Source organism: Ammospiza caudacuta, chromosome Z, assembly GCF_027887145.1.
Source record: "Ammospiza caudacuta isolate bAmmCau1 chromosome Z, bAmmCau1.pri, whole genome shotgun sequence".
Taxonomy (NCBI): domain Eukaryota; kingdom Metazoa; phylum Chordata; class Aves; order Passeriformes; family Passerellidae; genus Ammospiza; species Ammospiza caudacuta.
This window is the reverse complement of record NC_080632.1, coordinates 6,498,731-6,519,657: the sequence shown is the minus strand read 5'-3', so window position 1 is coordinate 6,519,657 and position 20,927 is coordinate 6,498,731. Positions and strand designations below refer to the sequence as shown.

General features: G+C 47.6%; 1 pseudogene; it reads right to left on the bottom strand.

Annotated features, from left to right (window-relative positions):
• The window catches only part of LOC131571268 (uncharacterized), a 70,919-nt pseudogene that overhangs the window by 43,862 nt on the left and 6,130 nt on the right, over window positions 1-20,927 (bottom strand).

Sequence of the window (20,927 nt, the reverse complement as noted above, 5' to 3'; positions counted from 1 at the left end):
AAAATACCCCCGGGCTGAAACTCAGTCAGACTGGGAGAGGCCATGGGCCTGCACAGCAGTGGCAAATTAACTTTTCAGAACTCCCAAGGAAAGGGGGGTATCGGTATTTACTGGTATTGATAGATACATTTTCAGTGTGGCCAGAAACATTCCCCACCAGAACTGTCAAAGCTCAGGAGGTGACCAGAGTATTATTACAAGACGCTTCAGAGTTCCACCTGGGTATAGATTAGGAACTTCATATTCCATACCGCCCCAATCAAATAGCCAGGTAGAGAAAATTAATCATTTGATTAAGCAGCAGATTGTAAGACTGGGGCAAGAAGTTAATCTACCCTGGCCCCAAGCTCTTCCACTAGCAAATTCGAACTAAAACTTTGAGCTAAAGGAATGCTGAATCCTTTTGAAATGCCTTATAGAAGACCATATAGAATACAAAGGGAATGTCCACCCACTTTAGGGTGATAACACTGGCCACCTACATGGTGGCTTTAAGCAAACAGCTCAGAGAAATTGAGAAACATGTGGCTGTAACTCAGAGCAGGGAGTTAGATAGCCTGGGGATGATGTATATGTTAAGTCTCTTACAGAGAAGACTTTGGAACCACAGTGGGAGAGACTGTTCCAAGTGCTTCTCACCACCTTCACTGCAATCAGAATCAAGGAGCAGAATGCCTGGATCCATCACTCTCAGATGAAGAAGGCCCAGAAGCCCCTTGAGGAGTGACAGCAGTAGACAATGAACTGAGACTAAAACTTACTCGGGCAAAATGAGTATATTGCGGTCAGGAGTAGTTCATACTTGGGTTCACAGAATTGTTGTATATGTAATTATTACTGAAGTTTTAGAACTAGAGAGCACCTCTATCCATAGCAATGCTGAATGGCCTTGGTCCCAGGCATTTAATCAGTATACTGGATCCATGGGAGAACCTTCTGAGATAAAAGATTTAAACCTATCCACTGTAGTAATTCACGGGGATCAGGTATATGAGGAGCAGGAATGGCAGGAACAGAAACTGTGGACACTTCAAGGGATCAGAGGAGAAGGAATCAAGGTACGGTGCTGGATGATAAATGGGACGGCTTATGAGAGACCAGATGAAATTAGTGTTGTAACCTCTCCTGGTGTTTACGAACACCAGGAAGTTTGTGATAACCTAAGTGAATCAGACTGTTGGTGTAATTTCACCTTGATACAGCCTGTAGAAGTGACTTGCCTTTGGACTCAGGATGCCATCAGACTTGCATTTAAATTCAAAGTAGACACTGCACTTTTTACCACAGCAGGACCTTATACAACCCATACTAAGACTCAAATAGTTCAGACTCAACCCAAACTTGAACCTGAGGTGTATGAAATAGGCCCCTATATAGTGAGGAATGTGGGTGAACAACAATTATTATTCAATCCAGAATGGTCTATCAAACGTGTAGAGTTGATGATGCAAATTAACATCTCAAAAATCCAACCAGCCTGCTCCTCCTTCCAAAAACATCCTTCGAGGGCTGGACAACGTGGTCACAAAGACAGGCATATCTCAGGAGCAGAATAAGAAAGGATCTAACTGGCACATTAGGGACAGGATTAGGAGTTTTAAATGGAATTGATTCAGAAATACTGATGAATAAACTGGCCACTGCAGCAGTAGCCTAACAAAATTGAAGCAGCCTTTACAGTCATCTCTATTGGCATTAGAAACTAGCCAGTGGCAGATTTCAGAAGTACTGCCAAAGTGGGAAATGGCCGGGGACCAAGACCACAAGTTAATAGTAGAAGCACTTAGTACAGTTCAAGTTAATGTGTCTTTAGCTTTCAGTTGTATACAAGCACAGTTATGGATGCAGGCAACAGCAGCTCTGATCATACGGGAAGGGAGTGAAGGTAATTTTCCAGTTTAAATTCATAAAATTGTGTGGGATAATGCAACAGATTTTGAAAGGAAGTTTCAGTCCTGGTAGACTATGGTGAATTGCACCTATGATCCTGCTTCTAATGTGGCCACTGCCTTTGTGCTTACCATATGTAATGCCACTGTTTATGTTATCCATCCTATCATTGCACTAGGAATAAACCATGAAAAAACAATACTCTATCCTTCAGAACATAGAGTGTGGGCACGAAAGATGAATGGAAAGTGGCAAACAGAAAACTTAGAGTCCTGCATTACTAGAGAAGAAAAGGGATTCATTTGTGAAAGCAATACTATTAATGCTCAGGATGTGTGTTTGGACACTGAACAGAGTATTTGCCACTTTGAAATTCATCCAATCACTGACCAGAAAACTGTGCTTGTATATACTGGAAAAGGGTGTGTATGCCTGAGAACTGCCTGTGCTGCTGTAAAAATTGATAGCAATAATGTTATTCTGTCTAGTAGAAATCATTCTAATTTCTGTATTTGTAATTATGTTAAGATTATCAGGTGTGATTTTCCATACTTGGCCCCAGTGACATCCCACCAGCTGGTTAAAACCAATTATACAATGTATCACAGACTATCACCTACCTCTATTGGGATGGACCTATGGAACTTACATTAGTAAAACAGTGAATTAAGCACCAAGACCTACTAAAGACCTTGAAGAAAAACTCAAGGAAGCAGAGAGAACTGTCCAGTGTGATACAAAAAGAAATAACTAGAATTCTGCAAAGAACAGAACAAAGTGCAGCTCATCACTGGTGGGATGTGATCTTTGGGTGGTCACTCACTGCAAATGGAATCTTTAATAAGTTGTGTCATCCCATTGTAGCTTTGTTAATATAAGAAAGAATAAGTTTTAAGATTATCCATTATCAAACGTACTGGTAAAGAACTAAAAAACACTTGTTGTCAAAGGAATTTGTACGAAGTAAAAGAATTCACTTCGTCCTTTTAGGAAAGGGGGGAATGAAGTAAAGTAAAAATGTTCCAGGATAGCAATCCATTTTAATATAGGTGAAATCTACATTTTTGAGTTGAGTCTGTGGCAAGAAATTGTATTTATTTAGCCAGACTGCAAGGCCTAAGCTCAGTGATGTTACTTCAGTTAACGACAGAGATAAAGGGAGGAGACAGAAGATGATAGAGAGAGACAGGGACTGCTGTAAGGGCAAGTCAACATGACCTCAGAATTTTTTCTGATTAAAAGGAACTAATGGTAAAAGTCACACGAAACCCATAAAAATGAATATGTATGAACCTATTGTGAAACTGTATGCATATGCATTTGAGAGAGAGATAAAAAGAGACCTGAAGTTCTCAGAGGCACACATGACTTTTTTGAGGAGAGCTATCTCCGCATGTGTCCAGCGCTGTAATAAACACACCAAGCTTTATAACTTTTACAAAGTTGTGAGGATTTCTTCTTTTCTCCGCAAAACAATGATGAGCACAGTTGTGTAGGGATTAATAGAAGTCTGCCTGAAAGTTCCTCATAAACCTCCCATTGTCCAGACTAAAGCTTCCCCAGCACCTCCTCACTGGCCTTATGCTCCACACCCTTGCCCTGCTCCCCTGTCCTTCTGTGCACACACAGCAGCCCCTCCATGACTTACTACTTCCCAGGGGCCCACAGCTGCACACAGCACTCCAGCTGTGGGTGCAGCAATGCCCAGCACAGGGCCACGCTCACTGCCCTGCTCCTGCTGCCTCACTGCTGCTGACACAGGCCACCATGCCCTTGGCCTCCTTGGACACCTTGTCCCAGGCTGGCTCATCTTCATCTGATCTTCTACCGCACCACTGCGGCCTACAGTCCCATCCAGCTCCCCAGCCACAGATTTGACCATTTGACTTCAAATACAGCATCAGCCATTTCTAGATGGCTGTCATGTTCTGAGCAACACCAGAAAGCAGTCAAGGGCTAGCAGCTTCACCCACACTCCAGGCCCCAAATTAATTGCCAAAGCTGCTGACTTCCTCACTAAATGCCTCAAAAGAAACTTGCCCCTTCTGCTTTCTTGCCTCACTCGGAGGCTTCATAACTAGTCACTTTCTTTCTTTGGAAACACAGGATAAGAATAGAACCTACAGCTTCACAGAAAACACAACCATTTCCTTGAGGCTTATCAAAAAACAAAAGAAATCTGGCCCAAAAAACTTTGTAGAACTGAAGAATTACTCAAGAATTATTGCAGAGCAGCCTCAAAAGCCAAACACAACATTCCGAAAAGGGAAAACAAAGAAACAAAGGTCCGTGACCTCCAGCACTACCACGTGTGCCCTCGGCCATAGCACCGCTGAAGCCCAGAGACAGAGCTTCCCTGAGCCAAGCAGCCACATGCTCTCCCAGAGGCAAAAGCCTTTGGGGCCTTAACATCACAGGCCAAGTTCTGCTGTTGCTGCCTGCAGGAAATCCCTAGCTCCTGGCAGAACACCAGCAGTCAGCATCCTCAGCCAGCAACAGGAAGCACTGGCTGCTCCAAAACTTGCGCCTCTGCCTTGCACCAAACAGAGCACAACGCACACTGGCTCTTACAGGCTCAGGATATCCAGACTCTGGTGTGGGCAATGTTGGAGTCTGGCCTTCATCCATCTCAATTTGCTCCTCTTGGACTTCTTCTTCAGGAGCAGCGGGAGCCACGGGAGAGACAGCCGTTGGTTCTTTAAGCTGTGGCAAGAGAGAAGCATGAGGCACAGGACATGACCTATTATTCAGCACCTCATTTCTTTTCAGAACTACCACCACATTTTCTACGGAGAAATCAGAACACTTCATAATGATATAGGGATTCTTACGCCCACTGACTAAATTAAAATGGGCCAACTCAATACAACTCTAGATGGATATAGGGATGATATGCCTCCATGGTGGCTATCAGCAAACAATGTTGCATCTGTAAAACAGCGGTTTTAGTTCTTAATAGCTCTAAATGGAAAAAGTAGGAAGGAGACACCAACTCCTTCACTAGTCCTGATGCAGATGTGGAAAACCCTAACTCAATAGCATTCTCATCCAGTGCTCAAAAGGGCAGGAAATGTTGTGTGGAAGCATCTTGGCTTGCTGGAAAAGGAGAATATGAACAGGGCATACCTCTTCTAGAAAACGAACAAGCCAAAAAGGCACAAGATGTAACGTCACCCACTCCACTGTGTAAACCCCTTGGTTGCAGTGACAGCAGGTTTAGTAGGGAAACAGCCCTTGAGCTGAGCACTGTGTTATAGTGATTGATGGAAGTCTGCCTGAAGGTCCGTCAGGACCCTGCCATTGTCCAGACTAAAGCTCCCTCAGCACATTTTCACTGGGCTTGTGCTCCATTCCCTTGCCCAGCTCCCGTGTCTTTTTGTGAAATCACAGCAGCCCGTCCAATAGTTTCTGCTTTTCAGAAGCCATAAAGTGCACACAGCACTCCAGCTGTGGCCACAGCGCTGCCCAGCACAGGGCCACGCTCACTGCCCTGCTCCTGCTGCCCCACTGCTGCTGACACAGGCCACCATGCCCTTGGCCTCCTTGGACACCTTGTCTAGGCCTGGCTCTTCTTCTGCTGATCTTCTATGGCACTCATGGGGCCTTTTGACTCATGCAGCTCCCCAGCCACAGAGTTGCCCATTTGTCTTCAAATACAGCATTTAGCATTTCAAGATGGCCTTCTTGTTTTCAGCAACACATGACAGCAGTCAAGGACTTGCAGCTTCACCCCCAATCCAGCCTGCAAGGCACTTCCCAAAGCTACAGACTTCATCACTAAATGCAACAACAGAAACTTGCCCCTTCTGCTTTCTTGGCTCACAAGGAGGCTTCATACTTCTCACTTTCTTTCTTTGGCCACACAGGATAAGAATGGCCCCTCACAGCTTCACGGACAACACAACCATCTCCTTGCAGCTTGTCAAAAGCAAAAAGTCACCTGGTACAAAAGACTTTGTAGAACTGAAGAAGAACTCAAGAAAACTCCACACCAGACTCACAAGCTAAACACACTGTTCCAAAAATGGAAAACAAACAAAGACCCGTGACCTACAGCATTACAACTTGTGCCCACAGCCACTGCAATGCAGAAGCCATGAAATAGAGCTTCCCTGAGCCAAGCAGCCAGATGCTCTCCCAGGGGCACCAGCTCTTTAGGGCCTCAACATCACAGGTCAAATGCCAAGTACTGCTGACGCTGCCAGCAAGAAATCCCTAGCTCCTGGCAGGACTCCAGCACTCAGCACCCTCAGCCAGCAACAGGAAGCGGTGGCTGCTCTGAAACTTGCACTTCTGCCTTGCACTCAAGACTTGATGTCACTTACAGGCTCAGGATATCCAGGCTCTGTCGAGGCAAGTGAGGGAGTCTGGCCTTCATCCATCTCAACTTGCTCCTCTTGGGCTTCTTCTCCAGGAGCAGAGGGAGCCAGGGGAGAGATGGCTGTTGGTTCTGTCATATGTGGCAAGAAAGAAGCATGAGGCCATGACCTATCATTCAGAACCTCATTTCTTTTCAGATCTACCACCACATCCTCTAAGGAGAAATCAGAAATATTCGTAGCGACATAGGCATTCTAATTCCCACTGACCACTTTATATTGGGCCAGTTCAAAAGAACCCTAGATGGATAAAGGGTTGATATTCCTCCCTGGCTGCTATCAACAAGCAATGTTTTCTCTGTACAATGCAGTTTTCAGTTTTTGAAAGCTGTGAATTCGAAAAGTAGGAATGTGTTAACAACACCTTTGCTACTCCTGCTGCAGACATGAAAAATTCAAACTGAATCACAGTCTCATCCAGGGCTGGAAAAGGGTAGGAAACAATGTGCAGAAGCATCTTAGCTTTCTGGAAAAGGAGAAAATGAACAGAGCAAACCTCTCCTAGCAAACCAACAAACCAACAAGCCCAACAAGACAACAAGGCACAAGACTGAAGTGTCACCCATTCCAGCGTGTAAACGACATAGATTCAGGGAGGGGATATTTGGTAGGGAAACGGTCCTTGCGGTGAGCGCTGTTATGTAGGGATTGATGGATGTCTGTCTGAAAATTCCTCCTATGCCTCCCATTGTCCAGACTAAAACTCCTCAGCACCTCCTCACTGGACTTGTGCTCCACCCCTTGCCCAGCTCCCCTGTCCTTCTGTGCACACGCTGCAGCCCCTCAGGGACTTTCTGCTTCCCAGGGCCCCCAAGTGCACACAGCACTCCAGCTGTGGCCGCAGCGCTGCCCAGCACAGGGCCACGCTCACTGCCCTGCTCCTGCTGCCCCACTGCTGCTGGCACAGGCCACCATGCCCTTGGCCTTCTTGGACACCTGGTCCCAGGCTGGCCCTTGTTCAGCTGATCTTCTACCCCCCCTGGGGCATATTAATTCACGCAGCTCCTCAGCCACAGCTTTTCCCAGTTGACTTTTAATAAGACATCAACCATTAGTAGGTGGCCTTCCTCTTCTAAGCAAAAGACAAAGCAGTCAAGGACTTGCAGTTTCATCCCCACTCCAGCTTCCAAGGCACTTGCCAAAGCTGTAGAATTCATCACTAAATGCAACAACCAAAACTTGCCCCTTCAAAATTTTTGCCTCACCAGGCGGCTCCATTCCTGCTCACTTTCTTTCTTTGGCAACTCGGGGTAATAATGGCTCCCCCAGAGCTTCAAGGACAAAAGACCAATTCATTGCGCCTTATCAAAAGCCAAAGAACAGCTGGGCCAAAAAGACTTTGTAGAACTGAAGAAGAACTCCAGAAAAATCCAGACCAGTTTCACATGCCATCGGCCATAGTGCAGCACAAGCCAACAGACAGAGTTTCCATGAGCCAAGCAGCCAGGTGCTCTCCCTGGGGCACCAGCCCATTGGAGCCTGAACATCACAGGTCAAAGGCCAAGTTCTGCTGATGCTGCCTGAAGGAAATCCCTAGCTCCTGGCAGCACTCCAGCACTCAGCATGCCCAGTCAGCAACAGAAAGTGCTGGCTCCTCTGAAACTTGCACCTCTGCCTTGCTCGCAAGACAGCACAACCCACAATTGGCACTCACAGGTTCAGGATATCCAGGTTCTGCTGTGGGCAATGATGGAGTGTGGCCTTCATCCACCTCAATTTGCTCCTCTTGGGCTTCTTCTCCAGGAGGAGCGGGAGCCAGAGGAGTGATGGCTGTTGGTTCTGTCACCTGTGGCAAGAGAGAAGCATGAGGCACAGGCCATGACCTATCATTCAGAACCTCATTTCTTTTCAGGTCTACCACCACATCTTCTAAGAAGATACCAGAACACTTCATAGAGATATCGGGATTCTTACACCCACTGGCCAAATTTAAATGGGCCAATTCAACAGAACTCTAGATGGATATAGGGTTGATATTCCTCCATGGTGGCTATCAGCAAGCAATGTTGCCTCTGTAAAACGGAATTTTAAGTTCTGGAAAGCTCTAATTTGGAAAAGTAGGAAGGAGACGCCAACTTTTTGCTACTGCAGCGAAAGACATGGAAAACTGTAACAGGATGACAATCTCATCCAGGGCTGGAAACGGGTAGGAAACCTGGTGGAAAAGCATGTTAGCTTGCTGGAAAAAGCAAAAATGATCAGGGCAAACCTCTCCTAGCAAACCAACAAGCCAGCACGCCAACAAGGCACAAGATGGAAGTGTCACCCATTCAAGTGTCTAAAGCACTTGAATTCAGTGAGTGGATGTTTGGCAGGGAAATGGCCCGTGTGATGAGCACTGGGAAATGATGGAAGTCTGCCTGAAAGTCCCTCATGAATCTCCCATTGTCAAGGCTAAAGATCGCTCAGCACCTCCTCTATGGGCATGTGGTCCATTCCCTTGCCCAGCTCCCCTGTCCTTCTCTGCACACACTGCAGCCCCTCCATGACTTTCTGCTTCCCAGGGGCCCACAAGTGCACACAGCACTCCAGCTGTGGCTGCAGTGCTGCCGAGCGCAGGGCCTTGCTCGCTGCCCTCATCCCGCTGCCCCACTGCTGCAGACACAGATCACCATGCCCCTGGCCTTCTTGGACACCTGGTCCAGGACTGGCTCTTTTTAAACTGATCTTCTATGGCGCTCATGGGGCCTTTTGTCTCATGCAGCTTCCGAGCCAGAGAGTTGACTATTTCCTTCAAATACAGCATTAAGCATTTCAAGATGGCCTTCTTGTTTTCAGCAACACATGACAGCGGTCAAGACTTTGAGCTTCACACTTAGTCCAGGCCCCAAGTCACTTGCCAAAGCTGCAGTCTTCATCACTAAATGCATAACAGAAACTTGCCCCTTCTTCTTTCTTGCCTCACCCGGAGGCTTCATAACTACTCACTTTGTTTGCCAGACAGGACAAGAATGGCCACCCACAGCTCCATGAACAACAGAACCATCTCCTTGTACCATATCAAAAGCCAAAAGACAGTTGATGGAAAAGACTTTGTAGATGTGAAGAATAACTCAAGAAATCTCCAGTCCAGTTACACATGCCATTGGCCATAGCAAAGTACAAGCCCAGAGATAGAGCTTCCTTGAGCCAAGCAGCCACATGCTCTCCCAGAGACAACAACCCTTTGGGGCCTCAACATCACAGGTCAAAAGCCAAGTTCTGCTGATGCTGCTTGCAGGAAATCCTGAGCTCCTGGCAGCACACCAGAACTCAGCATCCTCAGCCGGCAATACGAAGCACTGGCTGTTCTGAAATTTGCACCTCTGCCTTCCTCATTCAGAACCTCATTTCTTTTCATATCTACCACCACATCTTCTAAGGAGAAATCAGAACACTTCATAGTAATATAGGGATTCTTACGCCCACTGACCAAATTTAAATGGGCCAATTCAACAAAACTCTAGATGGATAGAAGGTTGATATTTCTCCCTGACTGCTATCAGAAAGAAACTTTGCATCCGTAAAACAGAGCTTTTACTTCTTAGTAGCTCTGAGTTGGAAAAGTAGGGAGGACACACCAACACCTTTACTGCTGCTGATGCAGATAAGGAAAACTCTAATTCGAGAGCATTCGCGTCCAGTGCTCAAAAGGGCGGGAAGTGTGAGGAAGCATCTTGGCTTGCTGGAAAAGGAGAAAATGAACAGGGCGTTTCTCACCTAGAAAAGCAACAAGCCAACACGGCACAAGATGGAAGTCCCACCCACTCCAGTGTGTAAAGCCCTTGGTTGCAGTGAGAGCAGGTTTAATAGGGAAAGAGCCTTTGTGCTGGGCAGTGCGTTGTAGCGATCGGTGAAAGTCTGCCTGAAGGCCCGTCAGGACACTCCCATTGTCCAGACTAAAACTCCCTCAGCACCTTGTCACTGGGCTTGTCCTCCATTCCCTTGCCGAGCTCCCCTGTCTTTCTCTGCACACGCTGCAGCCCCTCCATGACATTCTGCTTCCCAGGGGCCCACAACTGCACACAGCACTCCAGCTGTGGCCACAGTGCTCCCCAGCACAGGGCCACGCTCACTGCCCTGCTCCTGCTGCCCCACTGCTGCTGACACAGGCCACCATGCCCTTGGCCTCCTTGGACACCTTGTCTAGGCCTGGCTCTTCTTCTGCTGATCTTCTATGGCGCTCATGGGGCCTTTTGACTCATGCAGCTCCCCAGCCACAGAGTTGCCCATTTGTCTTCAAATACAGCATTTAGCATTTCAAGATGGCCTTCATGCTTTCAGCAACACATGACAGCAGTCAAGGTCTTGCAGCTTCACCCCCAATCCAGCCTGCAAGGCACTTCCCAAAGCTACAGACTTCATCACTAAATGCAACAACAGAAACTTGCCCCTTCTGCTTTCTTGGCTCACAAGGAGGCTTCATAACTACTTACTTTCTTTCTTTGGCCTCACAGGATAAGAATGGCCCCCCACAGCTTCACGGACAACACAACCATCTCCTTGCAGCTTATCAAAAGCTAAAAGTCACCTGGTACAAAAGACTTTGTAGAACTGAAGAAGAACTCAAGAAAACTCCACACCAGACTCACAAGCTAAACACACCGTTCCAAAAACGGAAAACAAACAAACAAAGACCCGTGACCTACAGCATTACAACTTGTGCCCACAGCCACTGCAATGCAGAAGCCATGAAATAGAGCTTCCCTGAGCCAAGCAGCCAGATGCTCTCCCAGGGGCACCAGCTCTTTAGGGCCTCAACATCACAGGTCAAAGGCCAAGCTGTGCGGATGCTGCCTGTGCTGACGCTGCCGGCAAGAAATCCCTAGCTCCTGGCAGGACTCCAGCACTCAGCACCCTCAGCCAGCAACAGGAAGCGCTGGCTGCTCTGAAACTTGCACCTCTGCCTTGCACTCAAGGCTAGCTGTATCTTACAGGCTCAGGATATCCAGGCTCTGGTGTGACCAATGATGGAGTCTGGCCTTCATCCACCTCAATTTGCTCCTCTTGGGCTTCTTCTCCAGGAGCAGAGGGAGCCAGGGGAGAGATGGCTGTTGGTTCTGTCATCTGTGACAAGAGAGAAGCATGAGGCACAGGCTGTCACCTGTCATTTAGAACCTTATTTCTTTTTAGATATCCCACCACATCTTCTAAGGATTAATCAGAACATATCACAGCGACATAGGGATTCTGAATGCCAGTGAACAATTTAAAATGGGCCAATTCAACAGTACTCTAGATGGATATGAGCTTGATATTCCTCCCTGGCTGCTATCTGCAAGCAACCTTGTTTTTGTAAATCGCAGCTTTCAGCTCTGGAGTGAAAAGTAGGAAAGCGACAGTAATGAATTTGCAACTGCAGCTGACAACGTGGAAATTTCAAACTGGATCAAAATGTCATCCAGTGCTGCAAAAGGGGCAGGAAAAGCTGTGCAGAAGCATTTTTGCTTGCCGGAAATAGAGAAAATTATCAGGGAAAACCTCTCCTAGCCAACCAACAAGCCAACAAGGTACAAGATGGAAGTGTCACCCACTCCAGTGTCTAAAGCACTTGGATGCAATGAGAGGATGTTTAGTAGAGAAATGGCCCATGTGGTGAGCACTGTTGTGTAGGGATGGATGAAGATCCCTTGTGTGCCTCCTGTTGTACGAGAAAAAGCTCCCTCAGCACCTCCTCACTGGGCTTGTGCTCCACAACGTTGCCCAGCTCCCCTGTCCTTCTGTGCACACACTGCAGCTCCTCCATGACTTTCTGCTTCCTAGGGCCCACAACTGCACACAGCACTCCAGCTGTGGCCGCAGCGTTGCCCAGCACAGGGCCACGCTCGCTGCCCTGCTCCTGCTGCCCCACTGCTTCTGGCACAGGCCACCATGCCCTTGGCCTTCTTGGACACCTGGTCCCAGGCTGGCTCTTGTTCAGCTGATCTTCTACCACACCCCTGGGGCCTTCTGACAATCGCAGCTCCCCAGGCACAGATTTGACCCTTTGAATTTAAACACAGCATCAGCCATTTCAAGATGGCCTTCTTGTTTTGAGCAACAGCAGAAAGCAGTCAAAGACTTACAGCTTCACCCGGACTCCAGGCCCCAAGGCAATTGCCAAAGCTGCAGACTTCATCACTAACTGCAACAGCAGAACCTTGCCCCTTATGCTTTCTTGCCTCACCAGGAGGCTTCATATCTACTCACTTTCTTTGTTTGGCAACATAGGATAAGAATAGAACCTACAGCTTCATGGACAACACAACCATTTCCTTGAAGCTTACCAAAAACCAAAAGACATCTGCCCCAAAAGACTTCGTAGAACTGAAGAATTACTAACGAATTTTTGCAGAGCAGTCTCACAAGCCAAACACATCATTCCGAAAGGGGAAAACAAAGAACAAAGGTCCATGACCTCCAGCACTACCACGTGTGCCCTCGGCCATAGCACTGCAGAAGCCCAGGGATGGAGCTTCCCTGAGCTAAGCAGCCAGATGCTCTCCCAGAGGCATCAGCCCTTTGGGGCCTCAACATCACAGGTCAAAGGCCAAGTTCTGTTGTTGCTGCCTGCAGGAAATTCCTAGCTCCTGGCAGGACTCTAGCACTCAGCAACCTCAGCCAGCAACAGGAAGTGCTGGCTGCTCCAAAAGTTGCACCTCTGCCTTGCTCTAAAGACAGCACCATCCAGAACTGGCACTTAGAGGCTCGAGATATCCAGGCTCTGGTGTGGGCAATGATGGAGTCTGTCGTTCATCTGCCTCAATTTGCTGCTCTCGGGCTTCTTCTCCAGGAGCAGCGGTAGCCAGGAGAGAGACGGCTGTTGGTTCTGTCAGCTGTGGCAAAAGAGAAGCATGAGGCACAGACCATGACCTATCATTCAGAACGTCATTTCTTTTCAGATCTATCACCACATCTTCTAAGGAGAAATCAGAACACTTCGTAGTGATATAGGGATTCTTACACCCACTGACCAAATAAAAATGGGCCAATTGAACAGAAGTCTAGATGGATAGAAGGCTGAATTTCTCCCTGAATGCTATCATCAAGAAATGTTGTATCGGCAAAATAGAGGTTTTAGTTCCTAATACCACTGTGTTGGATAAGTAGGAAGGACAGACCAACTCCTTTACTACTGCTGATGCAGATGTGGAATACCCTAACTTGAGAGCATTCGCATCCAGTGCTCAAAAGGATAGGAAATGTTGTGTGGAAGCATCTTGGCTTGCTGGAAAAGGAGAAAATGAACAGGGCGTTCCTCACCTAGAAAACCAACAAGCCAACACGGCACAAGATGGAAGTCCCACCTCCTCCAGTGTGTAAAGCCCTTTGTTGCAGTGAGAGCAGGTTTAATAGGGAAAGAGCCTTTGTGCTGGGCAGTGCGTTGTAGCGATCGGTGAAAGTCGGCCTGAAGGTCCGTCAGGACGCTCCCATTGTCCAGACTAAAGCTCCCTCAGCACCTTGTCACTGGGCTTGTGCTCCACCCCTTGCCCAGCTCCTGTGTCCTTCTGTGCACACGCTGCAGCCCCTCCATGACTTTCTGCTTCCCAGGGCCCACAACTGCACACAGCACTCCAGCTGTGGCCGCAGCGCTGCCCAGCACAGGGCCACGCTCACTGCCCTGCTCCTGCTGCCCCACTGCTGCTGACACAGGCCACCATGCCCTTGGCCTTCTTGGACACCTGGTCCCAGGCTGGCTCTTGTTCAGCTGATCTTCTACCACCCCCTTGGGGCCTTTTGACTCACACAGTTCCCCAGCCACAAATTTTCCCAGTTGACTTTTAATAAGACATCAACCATTGGTAGATGGCTTTCCTCTTCTGAGGAACAAGACAAAGCAGTCAAGGACTTGCAGTTTCATCCCCACTCCAGCTTCAAAGGTACTTGCCAAAGCTGTAGAATTCATCTCTAAATGCAAGAACCGAAGCTTGCCCCTTCTGATTTTTTGCCTCACCAGGTGGCTCCATTCCTGCTCAATTTCTTTCTTTGGCAACTCGGGGTAATAATGGCTCCCCCAGAGTTTCATGGAAAAAAGACCAACTCATTGCACCTTATCAAAAGCCAAAAAACACCTGGACCAAAATGACTTTGTAGAACTGAAGAAGAACTCCAGAAAAATCCAGACCAGTTTCACATGCCATTGGCCATAGTGCAGCACAAGCCAAGAGGCAGAGTTTCCATAAGCCAAGCAGCTACATGCTCTCCCAGAGGCACCAGCCCATTGGAGCCTGAACATCACAGGTCAAAGGCCAAGTTCTGCTGTCACTGCCTGCAGGAAATCCCTAGCTCCTGGCAGCACTCCAGCACTCAGCATCCTCTGCCAGCAACAGGAAGTGCTGGCTGCTCCAAAAGTTGCACCTCTGCCTTGCTCTAAAGACAGCACAACACACAAATGGCACTTGCAGGCTCAGGATATCCGGACTCTGGTGTGGGCAATGATGGAGTGTGGCGTTCATCTGCCTCAATTTGCTCCTCTTGGGCCTCTTCTCCAGGAGCAGCGGGAGCCAGGGGAGAGACAGCTGTTGGTTCTGTCACCTGTAGCAAGAGAGAAGCATGAGGCACAGGCCATGACCTATCATTTAGAACCTCATTTCTTTTCAGATCTACCTCAACATCTTCTAAGGAGATATCAGAACATTTCATAGTGACATATGGATTCTAAATCCCACCGACCAATGTATAATGGGCCAATTCAACAGAACTCTAGATGGATATGCGGTTCATATTCCTCCTTGACTGCTATCAACAAGCAATGCTATCTCTGTAAATTGCTGGTTTTTGTTCTTGAAAGCTCTTAAATGGAAAAGGAGGAAACGATAGCAACGCCTTTGCTACTGCTGCTGCAGTCATGGAAAACTCCAACTACATCACAATCTCATCCATGGTGGGAAAGGGACCGGAAACGTTATTCAGAAATATCTTTGCATGCTGGTAAAGAAGAAAATAAACACGGCAAACCTCACCTAGAAAACCAACAACCCACAAGGGAACAAGTCACAAGATTCAAGTGTCCCCCCCTCCAGTGTCGAAAGTACTTGGTTTTACCAAGAGCATGTTTAGTAGGGACCGCTGAGCACTGTCACGTAATGATTGATGGAAGTCTGCGTGAAGGTCCCTCAAGAGACTTCAATTTTCCAGACTAAAGGTCCCTCAGCACCTCCTCACTGGCCTTGTTCTCCACTCCCTTGCCCAGCTCCTGTGTGCTTTTGTGAAAACACTTTAGCCACTCCATGACTTTCTGCTTCCCAGGGCCCACAACTGCACACAGCACTCCAGCTGTGGGTGCAGCACTGCCCAGCACAGGGCCACACTCACTGCCCTGCTCCTGCTGCCCCACTGCTGCTGACACAGCCCACCATGCCCTTGGCCTTCTTGGACACCTGGTCCCAGGCTGGCTCTTGTTCAGCTCATCTTCTACCAAACCCCTGGGGCCTTCTGACCCACACAGCTCTCCAGTCACAGAGTTGAACATTTTCCTTCAAATAGAGCATCCACTCTTGCAAGATGGCCTTCATGTTCTGAGCAACAGCAGAAAGCTGTCAAGGACTTGTGTCTTCACACTCACTCCAAGCCCCAAGCCACTTGGTAAAGGGGCAGACTTCCCCACTAAATGCATCAACAGAAACTTGCCCCTTCTGCTTTCTTGCCTCACTTGGAGGCTTCATAACTAGTCACTTTCTTTCTTTGGAAACATGGAAAGGGAATGGCCCCACACAGCATCATGAACATAATAACAATCTCTTTGAATCTTATCAAAAGCCAAAAGACAACTGGGCAATAAGACTTTGTAGAACTTAAGAATAACTGAAGAAAACTGCAGCGCAGTCCCAGAGGTGAAACACACCTTGCCAAAAGGGAAAACAAACAAACAAAGCCCTGTTACCTTCAGCACTACAACGCGTGCCCTCGGCCACAGCGCTGCCAGAAGCCAAGAGATGGAGCTTCCCTGAGCCAATGATCCAGATGCTCTCCGACATGGCACCAGCCCTTTGGGGCCTCAACATCACACGTCAAAGGCCAAGTTCTGCTGACGCTGCCTGCAGGATGTCCCGAGCTCCGGCACTCAGCATCCTCAGCCAGCAATACGAAGTGCTGGCTGCTCCAAAAGTTGCACCTCTGCCTTGCTCTAAAGACAGCACCACACACAACTGGCACTTACAGGCTCAGGATATCCAGGCTCTGGCGTGACCAATGATGGAGTGTGGCGTTCATCCGCCTCAATTTGCTTCTCTTGGGATTCTTCTTCAGGAGCAGAGGGAGCCAGGGGAGAGATGGCTGTTGGTTCTGTCCTCTGTGGCAAGAGAGAAACATGAGGGACAGGCTGTCACCTATCATTTAGATCCTCATTTCTTTTCACATTTACCACCACATCTTTTAAGGAAAAATCAGGAACTTTGATAGCAATGGAATACCAATTGAAATGCACTGCAAGTTGCTCTCATTTGAATACTTCACCCTGCCTCTTATCTGGTAACAATGTTATTTTTGTAACACCTTGCTTCTAGTTCTTTAAAGTTCTGAAATGGAAAAGCGGGAATTAGGCAGTGATTCCTTTGTTTGTGATGCTGCAGTCATCAAAATGGATTTTTTTCTGGCCTATCCAGCTGGCCCTCTACTCTCTACTGCCACTGGCCAAGCTCTCAGCTTGCTCTAAAATTCTTCAGCACCCCAATATGAAATCTCTCTTTCTCACTCACCTCATGAGCAGCATCTCTGAATGTACGCCTCACATGACCTGTAGTGGGGAAGAGAAAATAAACCAGATGCTGTGAGAAAACTGCTTGGGCTGCTGAATCCCACAGAACAAGTCAACCCAAACAGAGATGACTTCCCGTTTCACAACTTCCCTCCAAAAGACACATTTCATTCACAGCCAGCAAGAGATCAGGACAATACTCATGATTGTGCCTACACTTTGGCCTGTTTTGCCAGAGAATGAATACAAACATGATCAAGAAAATGCATATTGTTCTTTAAAACTTGGTGCTCCTGTTCTAACAAACACATCAAGCACCTTTTTTTATCCTCTCCCTCAGGTCCTTGTTTTAAAAAATCATGCACTAATTCTCATTAATTCTCTTGCTGGAAACAGTTGCCCAGAAAAGCTTCCCCAAAATCCCCCTGAGCTGTGGCACTTCCATTGTGAAACAGCAGAGCAGCAGCTCCAGGGTTCTGGAGTAGACACTCACTGCTTTGGAATTTGCATTTCCTTGCAAAGGGAACCACTGTTTTAGCACTCAGTAAAAGATCAAGTTAGACAATTAAATCCTTTAATGAGAAAATTTAGAAAGAAAGAAGCTTTTCCTGAATTCTGGGAACAACTGCAGAGTTTTTAGAAGGCCCACCAAGGAGGTCTCCCATTCTACATTTTCAAAGGTGTCTTCCAATTCCAGTAAACTGAGGAAATGACAGACTCTGCTGCCACAAACTCTCCTGTGGAGGGAACTGAAGCCCTGCAGGTTCCCTTGCAAATGCTGCCCCTGTGGCTACAGACGCCCCCTTTTCAACTGAACGACTTGAAAGGACGTTTACCAAACTAGTGGCATTCTAATGTTCTTCCTGTTTCAAAATCAGAGACCCAGTCACTGAGAAAGACCAGGAAGACATACAAAAGCCAAGATAGATTACACCCAGGGAAAACCTCTACTTACATGCCAGGTGAGTGAGATAATAACCGGAATAATAAACTGCATAAGCAGCGAAAAATGCAGCCTTGAGTTCCTCCATCCCTGTGGCACTGGTCTACAACTCTGCTGACTCTGCTCACACAGTCGGAAATAAAAGTCTCTCGTCAGTGCACGGCTACCCCCAACAAATGCCTTAACCAGCAGGATGTGCCTGCTCTCAGCAAGACCTACAGCTGCTCTGAAACTCAGGCCTTCTGTGCACCAAGGCAACCTTCTGATGTCACTATGACGATGTAGAAACCATGCCCTGACATCACAAAGCAAACCTTCTATGTTTCTCTGTGAATTTATGCCAAGCAATAACCAACTACAGCAAACACAAAATAGCCTGCAAAGTTCTCCTCTGTCAAAAAGCAGCACAAATTCCTGTCATGGGGCCAAACCCTGTTGTTCAAGGGATCCAAGAGGAACTCCAAGAATGCACAAAGCACCTACAGCCTGGACCCCAATTGAGCACTCAGATAGGACCCAAGCAAAGGAAACCAGACCAAGAAAATGGCCCACAGCATTGCACAGAACCAGGAGAGAAGCCACTGCTGGCATAACAGCTGAAATCATTCCTAAAAAAATCTCCCCACATATTTGCAAATTATTGGACATGCCCAGGGCTCTGGTGCATGTACATCTCTGCCTTTATTCCTCTTTGGAAGCAGTAGAACTGGCAGCATCTGCCTGCATGCAGGAGCTGCTCCAGGCTGGGAACGCGACTGGCGGTGCAGATTTCCAGAGGCTTCTGTGTGCCAGGGGAAGCCAAGGCAGGAGCGGGTTGAACGGTGCTGCTGCTGCTGCTGCTCTGTGCCAGAGAGCCCCGGCTGGGCAGGGCACGGTGCCCACTGCGCTGCAGGCTCTTTCTCCTGCCAGAGCTGGGCACACCTGGAACAAGGCATGACAACTGGTGGGCAAGCCAAGGGGTTTCTGGGGCTGCTCTGCTCTGCACACACTCAGGCCATCCTCGGCTCTCAAAAGGTCCACCAGAGGAAAACATCTGAACAATGTATCATTTTGACCTCTCTTACCTGCTAAGAGAAGTTGCCAAAATGAAAGTTTCCAAGCAGGGCCCAATCCCTGCTGCCAGCTCAGGGTTAGAAAGGAGGTATTACTGTGTTTTAATACTTGGTGCATAGGGAATCACCTCTCTGACATATGTACACCCAGCAATCTCGCTTACTACTTTGTAACCATGGAATTAAGATATATTCAATACTTTGTGGAAACTCACACGCTAAACATTACCCCAATTTATCACACACATTTCTATCACTTCTCAGAATTTATTGACATCAGAGCAGGAGTGTACTGTAGGTCCTTGGTGGTCACTATCACAGGTTCAGGAGGAGACCCATGCACAAAAGAACCTAAGCCACAATCGGGCCTGCAAAGCAAATAATACATACCGATCCCTGGATTCCCAAAAATCTGCTGAGCCAGAGAAGGAGATGGATTGTGGTGCTTGGCACCAGGGGCAGGTAGGCAGTGCACTTCCAGGACATCCCTTGGATCAAAATGCTGTGCATCTCATCCTTCTCACCCCTCCACCCCAGAACCAGGCCCTGTATCTCCTGTTCAGGAGTGGAATTTTCCCAGTGACAGCATCAGCCCACACATGGCCGGTGTGTGAGATGAGGCCATGATGGCTCAGGATACCGACTCCCTGCCACCAAGGGCTCCATTATGCACTGCTCCCCTTTCAAAGCTTGACTGCCCACCGATTGACCAATACATTGTTTCTCTTTCAAGGGTGTCTGGCTTGACTATATCATGCTTGTATCCCCAGTCATCTGTCCTGGTTTTGCTGAATAATAAGTTTTGCACCTTTGAGACTTGTTCCAAGAGTGAAGTGGCGGGGAGAAGAAGTTTGGAGTTTCATTCAGAAACTGCACTCACTCCTCCACATTCCTGCTCCTGCACTGTGATGTCTGCAGGTGGACAGACAGCAGGACAGAGTTCGCCTTCATTTTAGTTAGTTTTAGCTAGCTGAGACAAAGAAGTTCTCTGGACTGTGGGGCTTTTTTCCATTTTCTTTGGACCTGTTTAGACCTTCTCCAGACTGAACACCAGAAGAGCACTGGCAGCTCACACCTGTGACACACCAAGACGGGCCTGGCTGCAGCATTTCCAGCGCCACAGGGACTGACAGGAGACTGAGTGAGCTGAGCCACAGCCCACGGAGGAGACTTTCTGAGTTTGTCTTTCTTTTGGAGTGGCAAGAGGTTCTATTGTTTAATATTGTTTAGGTTTTATTGCTTAATAAACAGTTTTTTCCACTCTCCTCCAAGGAGGTATTTTTTCCCAAACCGGTTGCGAGAGGTGCCAATTGAATCTGCTTTCTAGAGGAACCCCTTCGTGGGTTCACTCCCAAATTTGCCCTCAACCAGGACAAAGGGTCAACTTCCCACCTGTTAAACAAGATACTTTTCTTCATTACCTTGTCAACCTGCTCAAACATCGAATATGGCAGGGCCTTGGACACAGTTGTTTGAGAAATATTCCCATTCCTCAAATTCTCCTTTACTAATCAAGAGCATCCAAAAAACACTTTCTTCCTTTGAATGCATTCCACCTACCTTCTTAGAAGGACCATTCTCTTAATTCTCAGGGTTAAGATAGACACTTGCACACATTAGGCACTGCAATGGGGGAAGGCAACTTGGACACATTAAGCACTGCCGGTTAAAGCCCAAGGAATTCACAAGACTAGGCCCCATATGTTACACTTTAACATTTTCCCAACATCTCTTCTTCCTACTCTGAAAATCAAAACACAAGCATTTTGCCAAGAAGTCCTGCAAGTGCTTTTGCTGACTGATGAAACATTGCATCTTTCTTTCTGAAACGAACAAAAAACCCCACAAATTGCCTACTGCAACCCTTCTGCTCCCTTCCTAATCAGTTCACTACTCAAGCAAAATCCTCAGGCACATCTCTGATTCCCTCTCTCCCAGCAGCTCAGAGCTGCATTGCACAGCGCTTGCTGTGTGCCAGAGAGCACAAAGCAGGCTGGCCTGGTGGGCCT